Raw genomic sequence first — 19,798 nt, 5'->3', positions numbered from 1 at the left:
TTCAGGAAGCTAAAATCAGATTGGGCCTTTGATGAATATAACTATAGCAGGGGAATTGCTTGAGAGATGATTAGGAAAGTCAAAAGGACCAAGAAATGTTTTTGGTGAGCAGGATCAAGGTGAATATCAAGGCATTATATGCAGAAATTAAGTCAAATAGAATAATAGAGAGAGGTTAGGTCCACTCAAAGATTAAGGAGGGAATGTGTGCTTAGAGTCAGAGGAAGTGGCTGAGATATTAAATGAGTACTTTGTGGGTCTTCTGAAAACTATTAAGGTCGATCAGTAACCATGGCCAGACAGCACATATCCCAAAATATTGAGAGAAGTGAGTGACACATACTGTTCCTTCTAAGCAGCGCGGCTCCGCAATGACCCCGCGCACGTAGCCTTCATTGCTACGCAGCTGGAATGTTACTTTATCTATTTTTTAATTAAAGTGCCGAGTAGTTTTCAGCCTGTGTAAAAAAAAAAAAAAAGAATTCCTGCTCAGAGCAATGGTTGTAACAGAGAGTTAAATCACATAATGTCACATCAGTGATATTAGTTGTTGCCATTACTAGGGAGAAGATGCTTGGGAAACTGAAGGGTAGAGAAGTCACTGAGACCAGATGGACCACTCCCCAGGGAGCTGAATGATCTTTCAAGAACCACTTGATTCTGCAATAGTTCCACAGCACTGGAAGATTGCAAATGTCACTCCACTCTTCAAGAAGGGAGGGAGGTAGAAGAAAGGAAATTCTAGGCCAGCTAGCCTGACCTCAGTGGTTGGGAAGATGGTGGACTTGATTGTTAAAGATAAGGTCTCAGGGTACATGGAGGCATATGATAAAATAGGCCAAAGTCAGCATGGTTTCCTTAAGGGAAAATCTGTTGGAGTCCTTTGAGGAAATAACAAGCAGGAAAGACAAAGGAGAATCAGTGGATGTTGTGCACTTGGATTTTCAGAAGGCATTTAACAAGATGCCACACATGAAGCTGCATAACAAGATAACAGCTCATGGTATTACAGGAAAGATACTAGCATGGCTAGAGCTTTGGCTGATTGGCAGAAGGCAGAGTAGGAATAAAGGGAGTCTTTTTTGGTTGGGTGCTGCTGACAGTTGGTGTTTTGAAGGGGTTGGTGTTGGGACCACTTCTTTTCATGTTACATCTCGATGATTTGGAGAATGGAATTAATGGCTTTGTGGCCATACTTGCAGACAAAACAAAGATAGGTGGAGGGGCAGGTAGTTTAGGGAAAGTAGAGAGGCTACAGAAGACTTGGACAGATTAGGATAATAAGCGAATAAGTGGCAGACGGAATACGGTGTCAGGAAATGTATGGTCGTGCACTTTGATAAAAGGAGTAAAAGCATTGATTATTTTCTAAACAGGGAGAAAATTTAAAAATCCGAGGTGCAAAGGGACTTGGGAGTCTGTGTGCAGGATTCCCTGAAGGCTAACTTACAGGTTGGGTCAATGGTGAGGAAGGCAAATGTGATGTTTGCATTCATTTCGAGAGGACTAGAGCATAAAAACGAGGATGTAATGCTGAGGCTTTTTAAGGCACTGGTGAGGCCTCACTATTGTGAGCAATTTTGGGCTCCTTCTTTAAGAAAGGATTTGCTGACTTTGGAGAGGGCCCATGGGAAGTTCGCATAAGTGATTCTGGGTTTTTACTTACTAGAATTTAGAAGAATGAAAGGGGATCTCATTGAAACCTATCAAGAGTAAGTCTCAAACAGAGAGGATGTGGAGGGGATTTTTCCTATAATAGGGGAGTCTAGGACTAGAGAGCACAGCTTCAGAATCAAGAGATATCCGTTCACAACAGAGATGAGGAGGGATTTCTTTAACAAAAGGGTGGTGAATCTGTGGAATTCAATGCCACAGGTGCCCATGGAGGTCAAGTCATTGGGTGTATTTAAGGCAGAGGTTGATAGGTTCTTGATTAGTCAGGGTGTGAGAGGTTACGGAGAGACGGCAAGACAATAGACAATAGACAATAGGTGCAGAAGTAGACCATTCGGCCCCTCGAGTCTGCACCGCCATTCTGAGATCATGGCTGATCATTCACTATCAATACCCAGTCCCTGCCTTGTCCCCATATCCCTTGATTCCCCTATCCATCAGATATCTATCCAGCTCCTTCTTGAAAGCATCCAGAGAATTGGCCTCCACCGTCTTCCGAGGCAGTGCATTCCACACCTCCACAACTCTCTGGGAGAAGAAGCTCTTCCTCAACTCTGTTTTAAATAACTGACCTCTTATTCTCAATCCATGCCCTCTGGTACTGGACTCTCCCAACATCTGGAACATATTTCCTGCCTCAATCCTATCAAATCCTTTAATTATCTTAAACGTTTCAATCAGATCCCCTCTCAATCTCCTCAATTCCAGCGTGTACAAGCCCAATCTCTCCAATCTCTCTGCGTAAGACAGCCCTGCCATCCCAGGAATCAACCTAGTGAATCTACGCTGCACTTCCTCAATTGCCAGAATGTCCTTCCTTAAACCTGGAGACCAAAACTGTACACAATATTCCAGGTGTGGTCTCACCAGGGCCCTGTACAAATGCAAAAGAACATCCTTGCTCTTGTATTCAATTCCCCTTGTAACAAAGGCCAACATTCCATTTGCCCTCTTCACTGCCTGTTGCACTTGCTCATTCACCTTCATTGACTGGTGAACTAGGACTCCTAGATCTCTTTGCATTTCTCCCTTACCTAACTCGACACCGTTCAGACAATACTCTGCCCTCTTGTTCCAGCTTCCAAAGTGGATAACTTCACATTTATTCACATTGAATGACATCTGCCAAGTATCTGCCCACTCACTCAGCCTATCCAAGTCTCCCTGTATTCTCCTAACGTCCTCTTCGCATGTCACACTGTCACCCAGTTTAGTATCGTCAGCAAACTTGCTGATGTAGTTTTCAATGCCCTCATCTAAATCATTGACATAAATCATAAAGAGCTGTGGTCCCAATACAGAGCCCTGTGGTACCCCACTAGTCACCTCCAGCCAGTCTGAGAAACACCCATTCACTGCTACCCTTTGCTTTCTATCTGCCAACCAATTTTCTATCCATGTTGAAACCCTGCCCCCAATGCCATGAGCTCTGATTTTACTCACCAATCTCCTATGTGGCACCTTATCGAATGCCTTCTGAAAATCTAGGCACACAACATCTACTGGCTTACCCTCATCTAACATCCTTGTTACACCCTCAAAAAACTCCAACAGATTAGTCAAGCATGATTTGCCCTTGGTAAATCCATGCTGGCTCGGCCCAATCCTATTTCTGCCATCTAGATGTGCCACTATTTCGTCCTTAATAATGGACTCAAGCATCTTCCCCACGACTGACGTTAGGCTAACAGGGCGATAGTTCTCCGTTTTCTCCTTCCCTCCCTTCTTGAAAAGTGGGACAACATTAGCCACTCTCCAATCTTCAGGAACTGATCCTGAATCTAAGGAACATTGGAAAATGATTACCAATGCATCCGCAATTTCCTGAGCCACCTCTTTTAGAACCCTCGGATGCAGACCATCTGGACCCAGGGATTTATTAGCCTTCAGTCCTACCAGTCTACTCATCACAGTTTCTTTCCTAATGTCAATCTGTCTCAATTCCTCTGATATCTTATGACCCTGGCCCATCCATACATCTGGGAGATTGCTTGTGTCCTCCCTGGTGAAGACAGATCTAAAGTATGCATTAAATTCTGTTGCCATTTCCCTGTTTCCCATAACAATTTCTCCCAATTCATTCTTCAAGGGGCCAACATTGTTCTTAACTATCTTCTTTCTCTTCACATAGCTAAAAAAGCTTTTGCTATCCCCTTTTATACTCCTGGCTAGACTGAGCTCATACCTGATTTTTTTCTCTCCGTATTGCTTTTTTAGTTAAGATCTGCTGTTCCTTAAAACTTTCCCAATCATCTGTATTCCCACTCATCTTAGCCCTGTCATACTTCTTTTTCTTTAATGCTATACAATCTCTGACTTCCTTTGTCAACCACTGTGGCCCCTTCCCCCTCTTTGAATCCTTCCTTCTCATTGGAATGAACTGCATTTGCATCTTTTGTATTATGCCCAAGAATATCTGCCACTGCTGGGATAGGGAGGGAAATGGATCAGCCATAATCTAGCAGGCCTGATGGGCCAAAGGGTCAAATTTTGCTCCTATATCTTATGATATGGAAGCTAATGGAGAGAATATTGAGGGAGCTGATTTATGTAGTTTTGGAAATGCATGGCCTGCATTGAGACAGTCAGCATGGTTTTATTTATGGAAAGTCATGCCTTACAAACTTTATCAAGAGATTTGAAGAGGTGCATACCTCTTGATGAGGGTAAGGTAGTGGATGTTACCTACATGGACTTTAGTAAGGTATTTGATAAGGCTCCTTATGACAGGCTGATTCAGAAGATAAAGATGGATGGGATCTGGAGTGAATTGCAAGTTTGGGTTCATAATTGGCGTGCCCACAGAAGACTCTGGGTAGGAGTAGAAGGCTGTTATACTAGCTGGATGTCTGTGACCAGTGGTGCAGCACTGGGACTTCTGTTGGTTTGTCAAGTACATCAATGAACTGAATGAGTTTGTGAACAAGTTTGTGGGTGGCACCAAGATTGGTGGAATTGTGGGCTATGTAAACATCTATCAAAGAATACAGTGGGACATACAGTGACTATAAAAAGTATTCATCCCCCTTGGAAGTTTTCACTTTTTATTGTTTTACAGCATTGAATCACAATGGATTTAATTTGGCTTTTTTAACACTAATCATTAGAAAAAGACTCATGTCAAAGTGAAAACCGATCTCTACAAAATAATCTAAATTAATTATAAATATAAAATGCAAAATTATTGATTGCATAATTATTCACCCCCCCCCCCCAGTATGACACACCAAGTCATCAATGGTACCGCCAATTGGTGTTAGAAATCACATAATTGGTTAAATGGAGACCTGTGTGTAGTCAAGGTGTTTCAATTGATTGTAGTAAAACTACACCTGTATCTGGAGGGTCCAACTGCTGGTAAAAACTACAAAAACTACACCATGAAGACAACAGAACACTCCAAACAACTCTGCCAAAAGGTTATTGAAAAGCACAAGTAAAGAGATTGATACAAGAAAATTTCCAAAAGTCACTGAATATCCCTTGGAATACAGTTAAATCAATCATCAAGAAATGGAAAGAATATGGACTTGTGAGGGAGGCCAGCAAGAGACCTATGACAACTCTGGAGGAGTTACAAGCTTCAGTGGCTGAGATGGGAGAGACTGCACATACAACAACTGTTGCCCGGGTGCTTCACCAGTCGCAGCTTTATGGGAGAGTGGCAAAGAGAAAGCCACTGTTGAAAAGAACTCACAAAACCTCAGCTAGAGTTTGCCAGAAGGCATGTGGGGAACTCTGAAGTCAGTTGAAAGAAGGTTCTACAGTCCGATGAAACAAATACTGAGCTTTTTGGCCATCAGATTAAACACTGTGTTTGGTGAAAGCCAAACGTCATCGAAAACACACCATACCTACCATGAAGCATGGTGGCGGCTGCATCACGCTGTGGGGACGTTTCACTGCAGCAGGCTGGAAGGTGGAGGGTAAAACGAATGTGGCAAAATACAAGGAAATTCTGAAGCAGTCTGCAAGAGAACTGCAATTTCGGAAATTTCTTTTCCAGCAAGACAATGACCCTAAGAATAAAGTCAAAGCTACACAAGAATGGTTTAAAAACAACAAAGTTGGTATTCTGAAGTGGCCAAGTCAGAGTCCAGATCTCAATCCAATTGAAAATTTGTGGCTGAATTTGAAAAGGGCTGTCACTCACAATCCCCATGCAACCTGACACAGTTTGAGCAGTCTTGTAAAGAATGGGGGGAAATTGCAGTGTCCAGATGTGTAAAGTTGATAGACACCTATCCACACAGTCTCAAGGCTGTAATTGCTACCAAGGGTGCATCAACTAAATACTGACTTGAAGTGTGAATATTTATGCAATCAATTATTTTGAGTCTTATATTTGTAATTAATTTAGATCACTTTGTAGAGATCTGTTTTCACTTTGACATGAGCCTTCTGTTGATCAGTGTCAAAAAAAAGCCATATTACAACAACTGTGATTCAATGTTGTAAAACAATAAAACATGAAAAAGTCGGGGGGGGGGGATGAATACGTTCTATAGGCACTGTAGATTAGTTACAGACACGGGCAGAGGAGTGACAGATGGAGTTTAGTCTGGGCAAAGAGTGAGATGCTGTGCTCTGGGAGGTCAAATGGAAGGAGAGAGCAGACAGTAAATGGGAGGTCCCTTAATGACATTGAGGTACAGAGGGATCTTGGAATCCAGGTCCATGCTGAAAATGGCTGTGCAAATGCATGAGGTGGTAAAGAGGGCATATGGAATGCCAGCCTTCATTGTAGGGCTTTGGATGTAAGAGTACGGGAGTCATGTTGCAGCTATATAGAACTTCAGTTGGGCTGGACTTAGCGTCTTACATGCAATTCCGTTCACCCCATTTTAGGAGGGACGTGGAGCAGGTGCAGAAAAGGTTTACCAGGGTACTGCCTGGATTAAAGGGTATGAACTAGAAGGAAAGATACAAAAAACATGGATTGTTCTCCCCAGAGTGTTGGAGGGTAAGGATAGGGGCTTTTAAAATTATGAAATTATTAGGGTAGACATTCAGAATCTTTTCCCCAGAGTAGCAAATCAAACATCAGAGGACAGTTTGGGAGGGGGAGTTTAAAGGAAATGTGGGGGGCATTTTTTTAGACATTGAATTGTTGGTGCTCAGAATAGGTTTGCAGGGGTAATAGTAGAATCCGACAGTCTGGAGGAGTTTCAGAGGCTTTTGGATATGAAGGTAATGGTGGGGGGGGATCACTTGGTATAAATTGGCATCAAGATCAGCACAACATGGTGTGCCCAGAGGCCTCTGCAATGCCATTGTTCTAGAGGAGGAGCTTGGCCAGGAATATTATTTTTCAGTTTATCTATGCCTACAGGTTTTTCTGTGTTCATCCAGTCCAGGAGATTTATTGTGGGCTAAACTGTTTGGCTTCATTTACACGTAAATGCAGCCCTGACATTCTTTACTGGCAAATAAAGAGTCACTCACTTTCCTCCCCAACCTGTCCTCTCTTCCCTTTCCCCCCACCCTCCTCTTCCCCAAATTCTCCTTGTTGTCCTCCTCCCTCCTCACCCTCTTTCCTTCTTTCTTCCCTCCTCCATGTCCTCTTCTCTCACATCACCACCCTCCTCTCGTTTTCTTTTCTTCCCCCACCCTCCTCCCTGTCCCCTTCACTCTCTGTCTCCCACCCTCCTCCCTGTCCCCTTCACTCTCTGTCTCCCACCCTCCTCCCCATCCCCCTCACTCCCTCTCTCTGTCCCCCATCCTCATTCCCGTCCCCTTCACTCTCTCTCCCACCCTCCTCCCCGTCCCCACATCCTCCTCCCCATCTCCTCACTCTCCCCCACCCTCCTCTCCATCTCCTCACTCTCCCCACCCTCCTCTCCATCTCCTCACTCTCCCCCACCCTCCTCTCCCTCTCTACCCCACCCTCCTCCCCGTCCCCTTCACTCCATGTCCCCACATCCTCCTCCCCATCTCCTCACTCTCCCCCACCCTCCTCCCCGTCCCCTTCACTCCCTGTCCCCACATCCTCCTCCCCATCTCCTCACTCTCCCCCACCCTCCTCTCCCTCTCTACCCCCACCCTCCTCCCCGTCCCCTTCACTCCATGTCCCCACATCATCCTCCCCATCTCCTCACTCTCCCCCACCCTCCTCCCCGTCCCCTTCACTCCCTGTCCCCATATCCTCCTCCACATCTTCCTCACTCCCTCCCACCCTCCTCTCCCTCTCTCTGTCCCCCATCCTCCTCCCCGTCCCCTCCTTTCCCTGTCCCCACATCCTCCTCCCCATCTCCTCACTCTCCCCCACCCTCCTCCCCGTCCCCTCCTCTCCCTGTCCCCACATCCTCCTCCCCATCTCCTCACTCTCCCCCACCCTCTCTACCCCCACACTTCTCCCGGTCTCCCGCCCGGTGCCGGTGTAGCCGGCAGGGGCGGTGTGGTTCGGATTGCGGGCTCGGCTGCCGCCTGCTCCCCAGGATCTGGCAGTGGTTGCGCCCGGCTGTCGAGCCCGAGAGGGAGGGAGGTGGGGAGCGGCTGTGGAGGAGGCGGGGGCGGCGGATCGGAGCTGGTGGCAGAGCGGCAGCGCGGACGGAGAGCGGGCACAGGACGAGCGGGGAATGACGGCGGTGGCAGGTGAGATGGTCGGCGGCTCGTTGCAGCATCCGCGGGGCGGGGGGCTGACACCGGGATCGGAGACCGTCTCCTCACCTTCCGCTCCATCCCAACCCTTCATATTTCCCACATCCCTCCCTCCATCATCTTCCAATGTCCCCTCTTCCCAGGCTCCCCCTCCCATCCTCCCTCCCCTCCATCGGAGGAGACGAGGCCTGGGGCAGACCAGCTCTGGTGACGTTGAACAGCCGAGCAGGCGTGAGGGGCCGATTGGCCTACTCCGGTCTAATGCTGTTATGTAACCTCTCTCCCTCCATCCCCTCATTCCAGCCTTTTCCTCTCTTCACCTCCTGCAAAGCCCCGTGCATCTCTCTGCATCTTACCCGCTCCGTTCCCTCATCCCTCCGACCTTCCCATCCTCTCTTTCCCTCCGTCACCCCTTCATCTCTCCCCACATTCCATTCTTACCCCTCCCCCTCTCACCATTTCTCCCTCTCCCCCTCCCCACTTCTCTCTCCCCTCTCCCCCTCCCCTCACCCCCTTCTCCCTCTCCCCCTCTCCTCTCCCCTCTCCCCCTCCTCTCTCTCCTCTCCCCCTCATTCCCCCTTCCCTCTTCACTCCCCCTCCCTCTCTCCACTCCCCCTCCCCTCCTCTTAAACCTCTCATTCCCCCTCCTCTCACCCCTCTCCCCCTCTCAACCTTCTCCCCTCACCCAGCCAACCTCATTACATCATTGTTGCCTCCCTAACCGTGCCCCATCCATCCCTATCCCTGCTATCACACAACTTCGCTGAGCAACCTATCCACGTCCCCATCAGATGGTCCAGTCCACTGCCCTCCGAACCTTCCACTCACCCCTCCACCTCCCCTCTCTGTCCGCTCACCCCTTCACCTCCCCTCTCTGTCCACTCACCCTCCACCTTCCCTCTCCGTCCACTCACCCTCCACCTTCCCTCTCCGTCCACTCACCCTCCAATTCCCCTCTCAATCCATTTAACCCGTCATCTCTCCACTCCATTCAGTCTCCCTTTCTGTTCATCCATCCCTCCTCTCACCTTCCATTCACCCCTCCATTGCTCCCCTCTGCCCTTCCCCCTCCATCTCTCACCTTTGCCCGACCATCCAATCACACTCTCCATCTCTCCACTCCCTCCTTATAGTCCTCCCTCTATATCGCACAATCCATTTACAGTCTCTCTTCTACCGTTCCCCCACTCCATCTATCCTCTCCCTCCATCCATTTATTCCTCTAAATCTCCCCACCGCTCTTCACACCTCCCCTCCTTCCTTCCATGTACTCCTCCATCTCTCATCTCCATCCATTCGTCCCTCCATTTCTCCCCTTCTTCCATTCACCCCTCCATCTTCCCTTCCTTCCTAAATTCACCCCTCCATATCTCCCTCCATCCAATCACCCCTCCTTTTCTCCCCACCATTTGTCGCTCCATCTCTTGATTCTTTGCACTCACCCTCGACTTCTCCCCTCTGTCCATTCATCCTCCACCTCTCCCATCCATCTGTTCACCCCTCCTCCTCCCCTTCATCTATTTGCCCCTCCATCTCTCCTCTCCCTCTGCCTATTCAACCCTCCATCTCACCCCAATGTCTCTCCCCTCCTTCCATTCACTCTCCATCTCTCTCCTCCATCCAAAAACACCACCCATCTCTCCCCTCCCTCTATCCATTCGATCTCCAACCCTCCCCTTCATCCAATCATACCCTCAATCTCTCCCCTCCCTCCATCAATTAACTCCTCCATCTTTTCCCTACCTCCTTAAATCACCCCTCGATATCTCCCCTCCCTCTGTCCACGTACCCCATCTGTTTCCGTCCATCCTGCACTCTCCATCATCCCCTTCCTCTCATCCCTCATCTCTCAGCTCCTTTCATTCACCGCTACATCTCTAACCTCCCTCCCACTGTCCATTCACCCCTCCATCTCTCCCTTCTTCCTTTCACACCTGTCTAACCCCTCTGTCCAATCAACCCCTCTTTTGTTCCCTGCTACCCATCTCTTTGCATTCACACCGTCCACCTCTCCCCCATCTATCTCTCCCCTCTGTCTGTTCAACCCCGTCTGTCTCCTCCATCTCTTCCTTCACTCTTTCCATTCACCTCTCTCACCTTCCCTCCATCCATACTCCCCACCATCTCTCCCCCGTCCATCTATTCGCCCGTCAATCTTCCCCTCCTTCCTTCCATTCATCCCTCCCTGGTTCCATCTCACCCCCTCCATCTTTACCTTTGGTCCATCCACTCCTTCATATCCCTCATCCGTTCACTCCTCCATATGTCCCGCCCGTCCATTCACCCCTCCATCTTTCCCCTCCCTCCAATCACATCCTCCATCTATCCCTTCCCTCCATCTATTCATCCCTCCATCCATTCACCCTTCCATTTCTCCCTTCCCTCCTTCCATTTACCCACATCCAAATCACACCCTCCATCTTTCCCCTTCCTCTGTCTATTCACCCCTCCATCTCTACCCTCTCTCATTCCATTCCCCTTCATTTCTCCCCTCCCACTGTGCATTCACCCCTCCATCTCTCCCCCGTCCATTCACCCTCCATCTCTTACCCCCTCTGTCCATGTACCCCTCCATCTTTTGTTCTCCGTCTATTTCCCCCTCCATTCTCCACTCCCTCCTTCCATTCACACCTCCATCTCTCCCCTCCTTCATTCCTTCTGCCTTCTCCCCATTTTGCAATTACATCTCTCAATCCTCCTTTCAACAATTCCACATCCTCTGTGTCCAACCCCCTGCCCCCACACCCAGTATCTGCACCCCCAGGTTTGGACTTGCCCTGTGCAAACCACCTTCCCTCACTCCCTCCTAGAGGCCCCTCCCACTTTACTGCCTGCAACTGGTCTGTCCCTCACCCTTCCCCCTTCCGCCACAACTTCCTCCTCTGTCTCCCCGTCCGCCTCCCCTTTCCCCTTCCCCCTCCGTCTCCACCTCCCTCCGTTTCACCTCCCCCTCTGCCAGCCCCTTTACCTTTCCCCCTCCATCTCCCCCTCCCCTCCGTCTTCCCTTTCCCCCTTCCTCTCTTCCCCTACCCCTCTGCCTCCCCTTCCCTTCCCCCTCCCCTTCCCCCCTCCTTCTCCCCTTCCCTCCTTCCGTCTCCCCTTTCCCTCTCCGTCTCCCTTTTCCTCTTCCCCTCCATCTCTGTCTCCCCTTCCCTTTCCCACACCCCCCTTTCCTACACCCCCCTCCTTCTCCCCTTCCCCCCTTCTTCTCCCCTTCCGTCTCCCTTTTCCTCTTCCCCGTCTCCCCTTCCCTTTCTCAAACCCCTCTTTCCTACACCCCTCTCCATCTCCCTTTCCACCTTCTGTCTCCCCTTCCTCATCCCCTCTGTCTCCCCCTTCCCTCCATCTCCCCCTCTCCCTTCTCTTCCATCTGTCTCCCCCTTCCCCTCCGTCTGCCCCTTTTCTCCCTGCACTCATCTTGGGACGTGGACATTATTGCAGTAGACAACCACCTGGAGTCTCAGAGGTGACGTAGGGACCTTGGGGAGTTAGCAGTCACAAGATTCCGAACCTCTGACGTGATTTTGTAGCCATTTGACTCCTCTGGTTTGGTTCCCAGTCAGTGACACCCCCAGCACATTGATAGAGGGGCACTCGACTCAGCAGGGATAACGTCAGGGGGTGATAACTGATATCCATCTCATTGCCTGGTACTCGTGTGTGATTGTCTTTGGAATTCACTCCTCTTGGGCAGGTGCTAAAACCTGCTGAAATTTTTCTTGATTCTGTCCTGAATGGTCGCTCTCTCATCTTGACACTGTGACTTTGGGTTCGAGACTCCTCAGGCAACAAATCCATATCCGGGGATAAACCTGGTGAGGGTTTGCTGCACTCCCTCACAGTCATATCCTTTCTCTGTCAGCTAGGCCAGGTCTCAGCACGATATCCCGATGTAGCCTCAACAGGGCCCTGTGTATGTGGGGCAAGCCAACTCCCGTATTGCAACCCTTGCAAAGTAAAGGTCAATGTGTCATTAGCCTTTCAAACTGGTTACTGAGTCCTGATAAAGGGTCCCGGACTGAAATGTTGACTGTTTATTCCCCTCCCTATGTGCTGCCTGACCTGCTGAGTTCCTCCAGCTCTCAATGTATATTGCTCAAGATTTCCGGCGTCTGCAGAATCTCCTGTGTCTCCCTCTGGCTGCTGATTCTGCGCCTTTTAGAAACTGATGTTCAAAGACACTTGGGTCCCTCTGAGCATTAACATCTTCCAGTCTGTCATAACGTGCACAGTTCTGGCCACGAGATTATGGAAGAGAGCTGATTGCAATGGAGAGGATGCTGAGGAAATTTTTCAGGATTAGAAAGTTAGTGCCATGTGGAAAATTGGTTGTGGGACAGGAGGCCACAACTGGTATGTATAGTGCCTATAAAAAGTATTCACCCCACCACCCCCCACCTCCCTGGAAGTGTTCGTGTTTTACAACATTGAATCACAGTGGATCTAGTTTGGCTTTTCTGACATTGGTCAACAGAAGAAGACTCTTTCAGGTCAAAGTGAAAACAGATCTCTACAAAGTGATTTAAATAAATGACAAACATAAAACACAAAATAATTGATTGCATAAGTATTCAGCCCCTTCAAGTCAGTATTTAGTCGATGCACCTTTGGCAGGAATTACAGCCTTGAGTCTGTGTGGATAGGTCTCTATCAGCTTTGCAATTCTGGACACTGCAGTTATTCCCCATTCTTCTTTACAAAACTGCTCAAGTTATGTCAAATTTCATGGGGATTGTGAGTGAACAGCCCTTTTCAAATCCAGCCACAAATTCTTAATTGGATTGAGGTCTGGACACTGACTTGGTCCTCCAGGACATCAACTTTGCTGTTTTAAGCCATTCCTGTGTAGCTTTGGCTTTATGCTTGTGGTCATTGTCTTGCTAGTAACCAACACCTCCCAGGTTGCAGTTCTCTTGCAGACGTATCAGGTTTCCCCCCCCCAGGATTTCCCTGTATTTTGCTGCATTCATTTTATCCTCTACTTCCACAAGCCTTCCAGGGCCTGCTGCAGTGAAGCATCCCCACAGCGTGATGCAGCCACCACCATGTTTCATGGTAGGGATGGTGTGTTTTTGATGATATACAGTGTTTGGCTTACACCAAACGTAGCATTTAGTCTGATGGCCAAAAAGCTCAGTCTGGGTTTCATCAGATCATAGAACCTACTTCCAGCTGACTTCAGAGACTCCCACATGCTTCTGACAAACTCTAGCTGAGATTTCATTTTAAGTTTTTTTCAACAGTAGCTTTCTCTTTGCCACTCTCCCATAAAGCTATGACTGGTGAAGCACCCGGGCAACAGTTGTTGTATGTGCAGTCTCTCCCATCTCAGCCACTGAAGCTTGTAACTCCTCCAGAGATGTCATAGGTCTCTTGCTGGCCTCCCTCACTTTTTGCATAATCACTCAGCTTTTGAAGACACCCTGCTGTAGGCAGATTTACAGCTGTGTCATATTCTTGTCAATCCTTTATGATTGACCTAACTGTACTCCGAAGGATATTCAGTGGCTTGGAAATTTTCTTGTATTCATCTCCTGACTTGTGCTTTTCAATAACCTTTTTGTGGAGTTGCTTGGAGTGTTCTTTTGTCTTCACGGTGTAGTTTTTGCCAAGATACTGACTCACTAGATACAATTGGACCTTCCAGATACAGGCGTATGTTTACTGCAATCCATTGAAACACCTTGAGTGCGCACAGGTCTCCAAAACCAGACCTCCATTTAACTAATTATGTGACTTCTGAAACCAGTTGGCCATGCCAGTAATGATTTGGTGTGTCATATTAAGGGGGGGAGGGAATACTTATGCAATCAATAATTTTGTGATTTATATTTGTAATTAATTTAGATCACTTTGTAGAGATCTTTTTACACTTTGACACAAAAGTCTTTTCTCCTTTGATCAGTGTCAAAATGGCCAAATTAAATCCACTGTGATTCAATGTTATAAAACATGAATACTTACAGTGGGGGGGGGGGGGTGAATACTTTTCATAGGCTCTGTATAAGGTGATGAGGAGCCTGGATAGAGCAACTATTCATTTTGGCAGAGATGTCAAAAACCGGAAAGGTGTGGATTAGAGAGGAGATAGGGATTTTAATTTCCACCCACTGTAGCGGACGGGATGGCTCTACAATGGGTAGTCAAATCTGCCCAACACATCACTGGTACCACCTACCTGCCACCAAGGACGTAAAAAAGAAAGGCATTGAAAAAGGGCCAGTAACGTCAATGGAGGATCCCACCCACCCTGCTCATGGACTGTTTGTCCCTCTCCAAACAGGAGGGTAACATCCATGCCAGGACCACCAGACTCAAAAACAGTGACTTTCAACACTGATCAACTCCTCCACTCACTAACCCACCCCTCTCACCACCACTACTTTACCACTTGAGCCTTGTCTTGTATGCCTGTTACGCCACTCAGGTTTAGGGCAGCAGTCAAGGTCCTCCACCTCTGGCTTCCTTCATCATAAGACATAGGAGCAGAATAAGGCTATTCAGCCCATCAAGCCTGCTACACCATTCCATCATGGCTGATCGCAGCTCCCACTCAATCACGTCTGTAGCTTCCTCACGGTTTTCATTGCTGTTTCTGTTCCAGTTTTGTTTGACCGGTCAGGGTTGTTAGCCCCAAGCTGAACCCCCGAACCTGGAGGACCAGTGGACCACTCTTAGTCTGACCTCTACCCTTTGACCTGTATGGCATGGGTGACCTGACCAAGAGCCAGAGCATAAAGCCCTGACTCCAGCCAACATAGCTCTCCAGGTCATTGAGGTATTGAAAAAAGAATAGTACAGCACAGTAAAGGCCTTTTGGCCCATGATGTTGTGTCGGCCCTTAAACCCTGCCTCCCGTATAACCCCCCCCCAACCTAAATTCCTCCAAATACCTGTCTAGTAGTCTCTTAAATTTCACCAGTGTATCTGCCTCCACCATTGACTCAGGCAGTGCATTCCACGCACCAACCACTCTCTGAGTAAAAAACCTTCCTCTAATATCCCCCTTGAACTTTCCACCCCTTACTACCCCTTAAAGCCATGTCCTCTTGTATTGAGCAGCGGTGCCCTGGGGAAGAGGCGCTGGCTGTCCACTCTATCTATTCCTCTTAATATCTTGTACACCTCTATCATGTCTCCTCTCATCCTCCTCCTCTCTGAAGAGTAAAGCCCTAGCTCCCTTAATCTCTGATCATAATGATACTCTCTAAACCAGGCAGCATCCTGGTAAATCTCCTCTGTACCCTTTCCAATGCTTCCACATCCTTCCTATAGTGAGGCGACCAGGACTGGACACAGTACTCCAAGTGTGGCCTAACCAGAGTTTGTATGCAAGCCTCCAAACCCTAAAACAAGGTAGGCCTCATTGTGCACACAGACAGCTCATGGTTTGGGTCCCCGGTTGTGATCTTCTTGGGGGACCCCTGTGCCTAGTGTCACTTTATGGACAAACGATCGGTCTATGAATATAAGCCACTTTATGCATTTATATTTATTTATTGTGTGTTTTTGTTATTGTGGTATCTTAGTATTTTTTGTGCTGCACCAAATCTGGGGTAACAATGATCTTGTTCATCCTTGTGTACTGGAAGTGGCATTAAACAATCTTGAATCTTGGGGATGTTGGAGAGAGAGAACACGGTTAAACCATACTGGGAAGGGTAGCTGAAGGGTCATAGATGTGAACGTTCATAGGTGGGATGTTTATAGGTGAATGATGGGAATAAGCTGGGAAACTCTTTCCTAACAAATGAATCAGAATTGGATTTATTATCCCTGACATATGTTGTGAAATTGGTTGGTTTGTGGCAACAGTACATTAAAAAATTACCATAAGTAAATAAACAAATAGTACAATGGACAAATAATGAGGAAATGTTCATTAATCATTCAGCAGAGCTGACTCCTGCACACTATCCCTGAGTGTAGAAGCACAGAAGAGGGTATGTCTCTGTTGATGAGGGTCTTTAATGACGGATGCCACCACTTCTTGTGGACCGTTCACACTCTTGTGGGCTTGTGCTGAGTCCACAACTCTGATCCTGTGCAGCGGCGATGAACCAGTACAAAATGCTCTCCACAGTAAATAGGCATTTACTAGTCCATAGGTTTGTGCTTGGCGAAGGGCGCAGGCCTGGGCAGGGTTGTATGGGAGACCGGCAGATGCCCACGCCACCGATGTTGTCCAAGGGAAGGGCAAAGGCCGATACAGCTTGGCACCGGTGTCGTCGCAGAGCAATGTGTGGTTAAGTGCCTTGCTCAAGGACACAACACGCTGCCTCAGCTGAGGCTTGAACCAGTGACCTTCAGATCACTAGACCAACGCCTTAACCACTTGGCCATCTGCAAGGGATCTGCAAGTCTTTGGTGGCTTCCTTCATTATTTTGTTTTTGATCTGAGCTACACTGGACACTAAAAGATGAAGCTCTTAAGCAGCAGAGCAAGAATGAATGTTTGTAAGTCAGTGGTTCAGCCAGAGCTTGGAGAATGGTGTTTGCTTCTGGGGATGCACTTTAGAGAGGGTGCTGAAAGAAGTTACCAAAACAATGCGTGGTTATGATGGAACTTAACACAAACCTCTCAGGTGAAACACTGGCTGTTTCTGTATCCTTAGATGCTGCCTGACCTGCTGAGGTTTCCTAGTTTTGTCTGTTTTTGATGACAGGACAGGTTCTGCATCGAGAAGCTGGGCTCTCCCAAGCAGAGTGAATCATAAGGGGATTGAAAACTATTGACAGAGAGAGCCTGTTCCCATTGGCAGAAAAATAGGGAGGAAGGACAAATGCTATTGGCAGAATGTGAAGAGAAGCACAGGAAATGTCATGCATTATCAGGGCAGCTGTGGAGGCCGATTCAATTGTGGCATCGAAAGGGGATTTGAGGGGAAGGGATTACAGGGAGAGTGGGCAGGTGTGTGGTACTGACGCCAAACCATGGTGCATACTGACACCTCGTCGTCGCCATGCACACTGACACATCGCAATGCACACTGACTCCTCACCGTGCACACTGACACATCGCAATGCACACTGACACATCGCAATGCACACTGACACATCGCAATGCACACTGACACATCGCAATGCACACTGACACCTCGCCATGCACACTGACACATCGCAATGCACACTGACACATCGCAATGCACACTGGCACCTCGCCATGCACACTGACACATCGCAATGCACACTGACACATCGCAATGCACACTGACACATCGCAATGCACACTGGCACCTCGCCATGCACACTGACACATCGCAATGCACACTGACACATCGCAATGCACACTGACACATCGCAATGCACACTGACACATCGCAATGCACACTGACACATCGCAATGCACACTGACACCTCGCCATGCACACTGACACCTCGCCATGCACACTGACACATCGCAATGCACACTGACACATCGCAATGCACACTGACTCCTCACCGTGCACACTGACACATCGCCGTGCACACTGACACATCGCAATGCACACTGACACCTCACCATGCACACTGACACCTCGCCGTGCACACTGGCACCTTGCCATGCACACTGACACATCGCAATGCACACTGACACATCGCAATGCACACTGACACATCGCCGTGCACACTGACACATCGCAATGCACACTGACACCTCGCCATGCACACTGGCACCTCACCGTGCACACTGGCACCTCGCCGTGCACACTGACACATCGCAATGCACACTGACACCTCGCCATGCACACTGGCACCTCACCGTGCACACTGGCACCTCGCCGTGCACACTGACACATCGCAATGCACACTGGCACCTCACCGTGCACACTGGCACCTCACCGTGCACACTGGCACCTCGCCGTGCACACTGACACATCGCAATGCACACTGACTCCTCACCGTGCACACTGACACATCGCAATGCACACTGACACCTCACCATGCACACTGGCACCTCGCCGTGCACACTGACACATCGCAATGCACACTGACTCCTCACCGTGCACACTGACACATCGCAATGCACACTGGCACCTCACCGTGCACACTGGCACCTCACCATGCACACTGACTCCTCACCATGCACACTGACACCTCGCCATGCACACTGGCACCTCACCGTGCACACTGGCACCTCACCGTGCACACTGGCACCTCACCGTGCACACTGACACCTCACCATGCACACTGACACCTCGCCATGCACACTGGCACCTCACCGTGCACACTGACACATCGCCGTGCACACTGACACCTCACCGTGCACACTGGCACCTCACCGTGCACACTGACACATCGCAATGCACACTGACACCTCATCGTGCACACTGACACCTCACCATGCACACTGGCACCTCGCCGTGCACACTGGCACCTCACCGTGCACACTGGCACCTCACCGTGCACACTGGCACCTCGCCGTGCACACTGACACCTCGCCATGCACACTGACACCTCGCCATGCACACTGACACCTCACCGTGCACACTGACACATCGCAATGCACACTGACACCTCACCGTGCACACTGACACATCGCAATGCACACTGACACCTCACCGTGCACACTGACACATCGCAATGCACACTGACACCTCACCATGCACACTGACACCTCACCATGCACACTGGCACCTCGCCGTGCACACTGACACCTCGCCATGCACACTGACACCTCGCCATGCACACTGACACCTCACCATGCACACTGACACCTCGCCATGCACACTGGCACCTCGCCATGCACACTGACACATCGCAATGCACACTGACACCTCACCGTGCACACTGACACCTCACCATGCACACTGACACCTCACCATGCACACTGACACATCGCCGTGCACACTGGCACCTCGCCGTGCACACTGGCACCTCACCATGCACACTGGCACCTCGCCGTGCACACTGGCACCTCGCCGTGCACACTGGCACCTCGCCGTGCACACTGGCACCTCGCCGTGCACACTGGCACCTCGCCATGCACACTGGCACCTCGCCATGCACACTGGCACCTCGCCATGCACACTGACACATCGCAATGCACACTGACACCTCACCATGCACACTGGCACCTCGCCGTGCACACTGGCACCTCGCCATGCACACTGGCACCTCGCCGTGCACACTGGCACCTCGCCGTGCACACTGGCACCTCGCCGTGCACACTGGCACCTCGCCGTGCACACTGGCACCTCGCCATGCACACTGGCACCTCGCCGTGCACACTGGCACCTCGCCGTGCACACTGGCACCTCGCCGTGCACACTGGCACCTCGCCGTGCACACTGGCACCTCGCCATGCACACTGGCACCTCGCCATGCACACTGGCACCTCGCCGTGCACACTGGCACCTCGCCATGCACACTGGCACCTCACTGTATACACTGACACCTCACCATGCACACTGGCACCTCACCGTGCACACTGGCACCTCGCCGTGCACACTGGCACCTCGCCGTGCACACTGGCACCTCGCCGTGCACACTGGCACCTCGCCGTGCACACTGGCACCTCGCCGTGCACACTGGCACCTCGCCG

General features: G+C 49.6%; 1 protein-coding gene across 5 annotated transcripts in view; it reads left to right on the top strand.

Annotated features, from left to right (window-relative positions):
* Positions 1–8,120: 8,120 nt before the first annotated feature.
* The window catches only part of ajm1 (apical junction component 1 homolog), a 60,585-nt gene continuing 48,907 nt past the window's right edge, over positions 8,121–19,798 (top strand). For 4 of the 5 annotated variants that reach the window (XR_009516542.1, XM_059994421.1, XM_059994424.1 and 1 more), the window contains exon 1: positions 8,121–8,268. The gene's annotated coding sequence lies outside the window, so the exon portion shown is untranslated. Of the gene's footprint in view, positions 8,269–15,547; positions 15,631–19,798 lie in introns of those variants that run through there. The other variant, XM_059994422.1, reaches the window with a different exon arrangement.

The sequence above is a fragment of the Hypanus sabinus genome, chromosome 18, assembly GCF_030144855.1.
Source record: "Hypanus sabinus isolate sHypSab1 chromosome 18, sHypSab1.hap1, whole genome shotgun sequence".
Lineage (NCBI taxonomy): Eukaryota > Metazoa > Chordata > Chondrichthyes > Myliobatiformes > Dasyatidae > Hypanus > Hypanus sabinus.
This window is presented reverse-complemented; position numbering and strand designations above follow the sequence as displayed.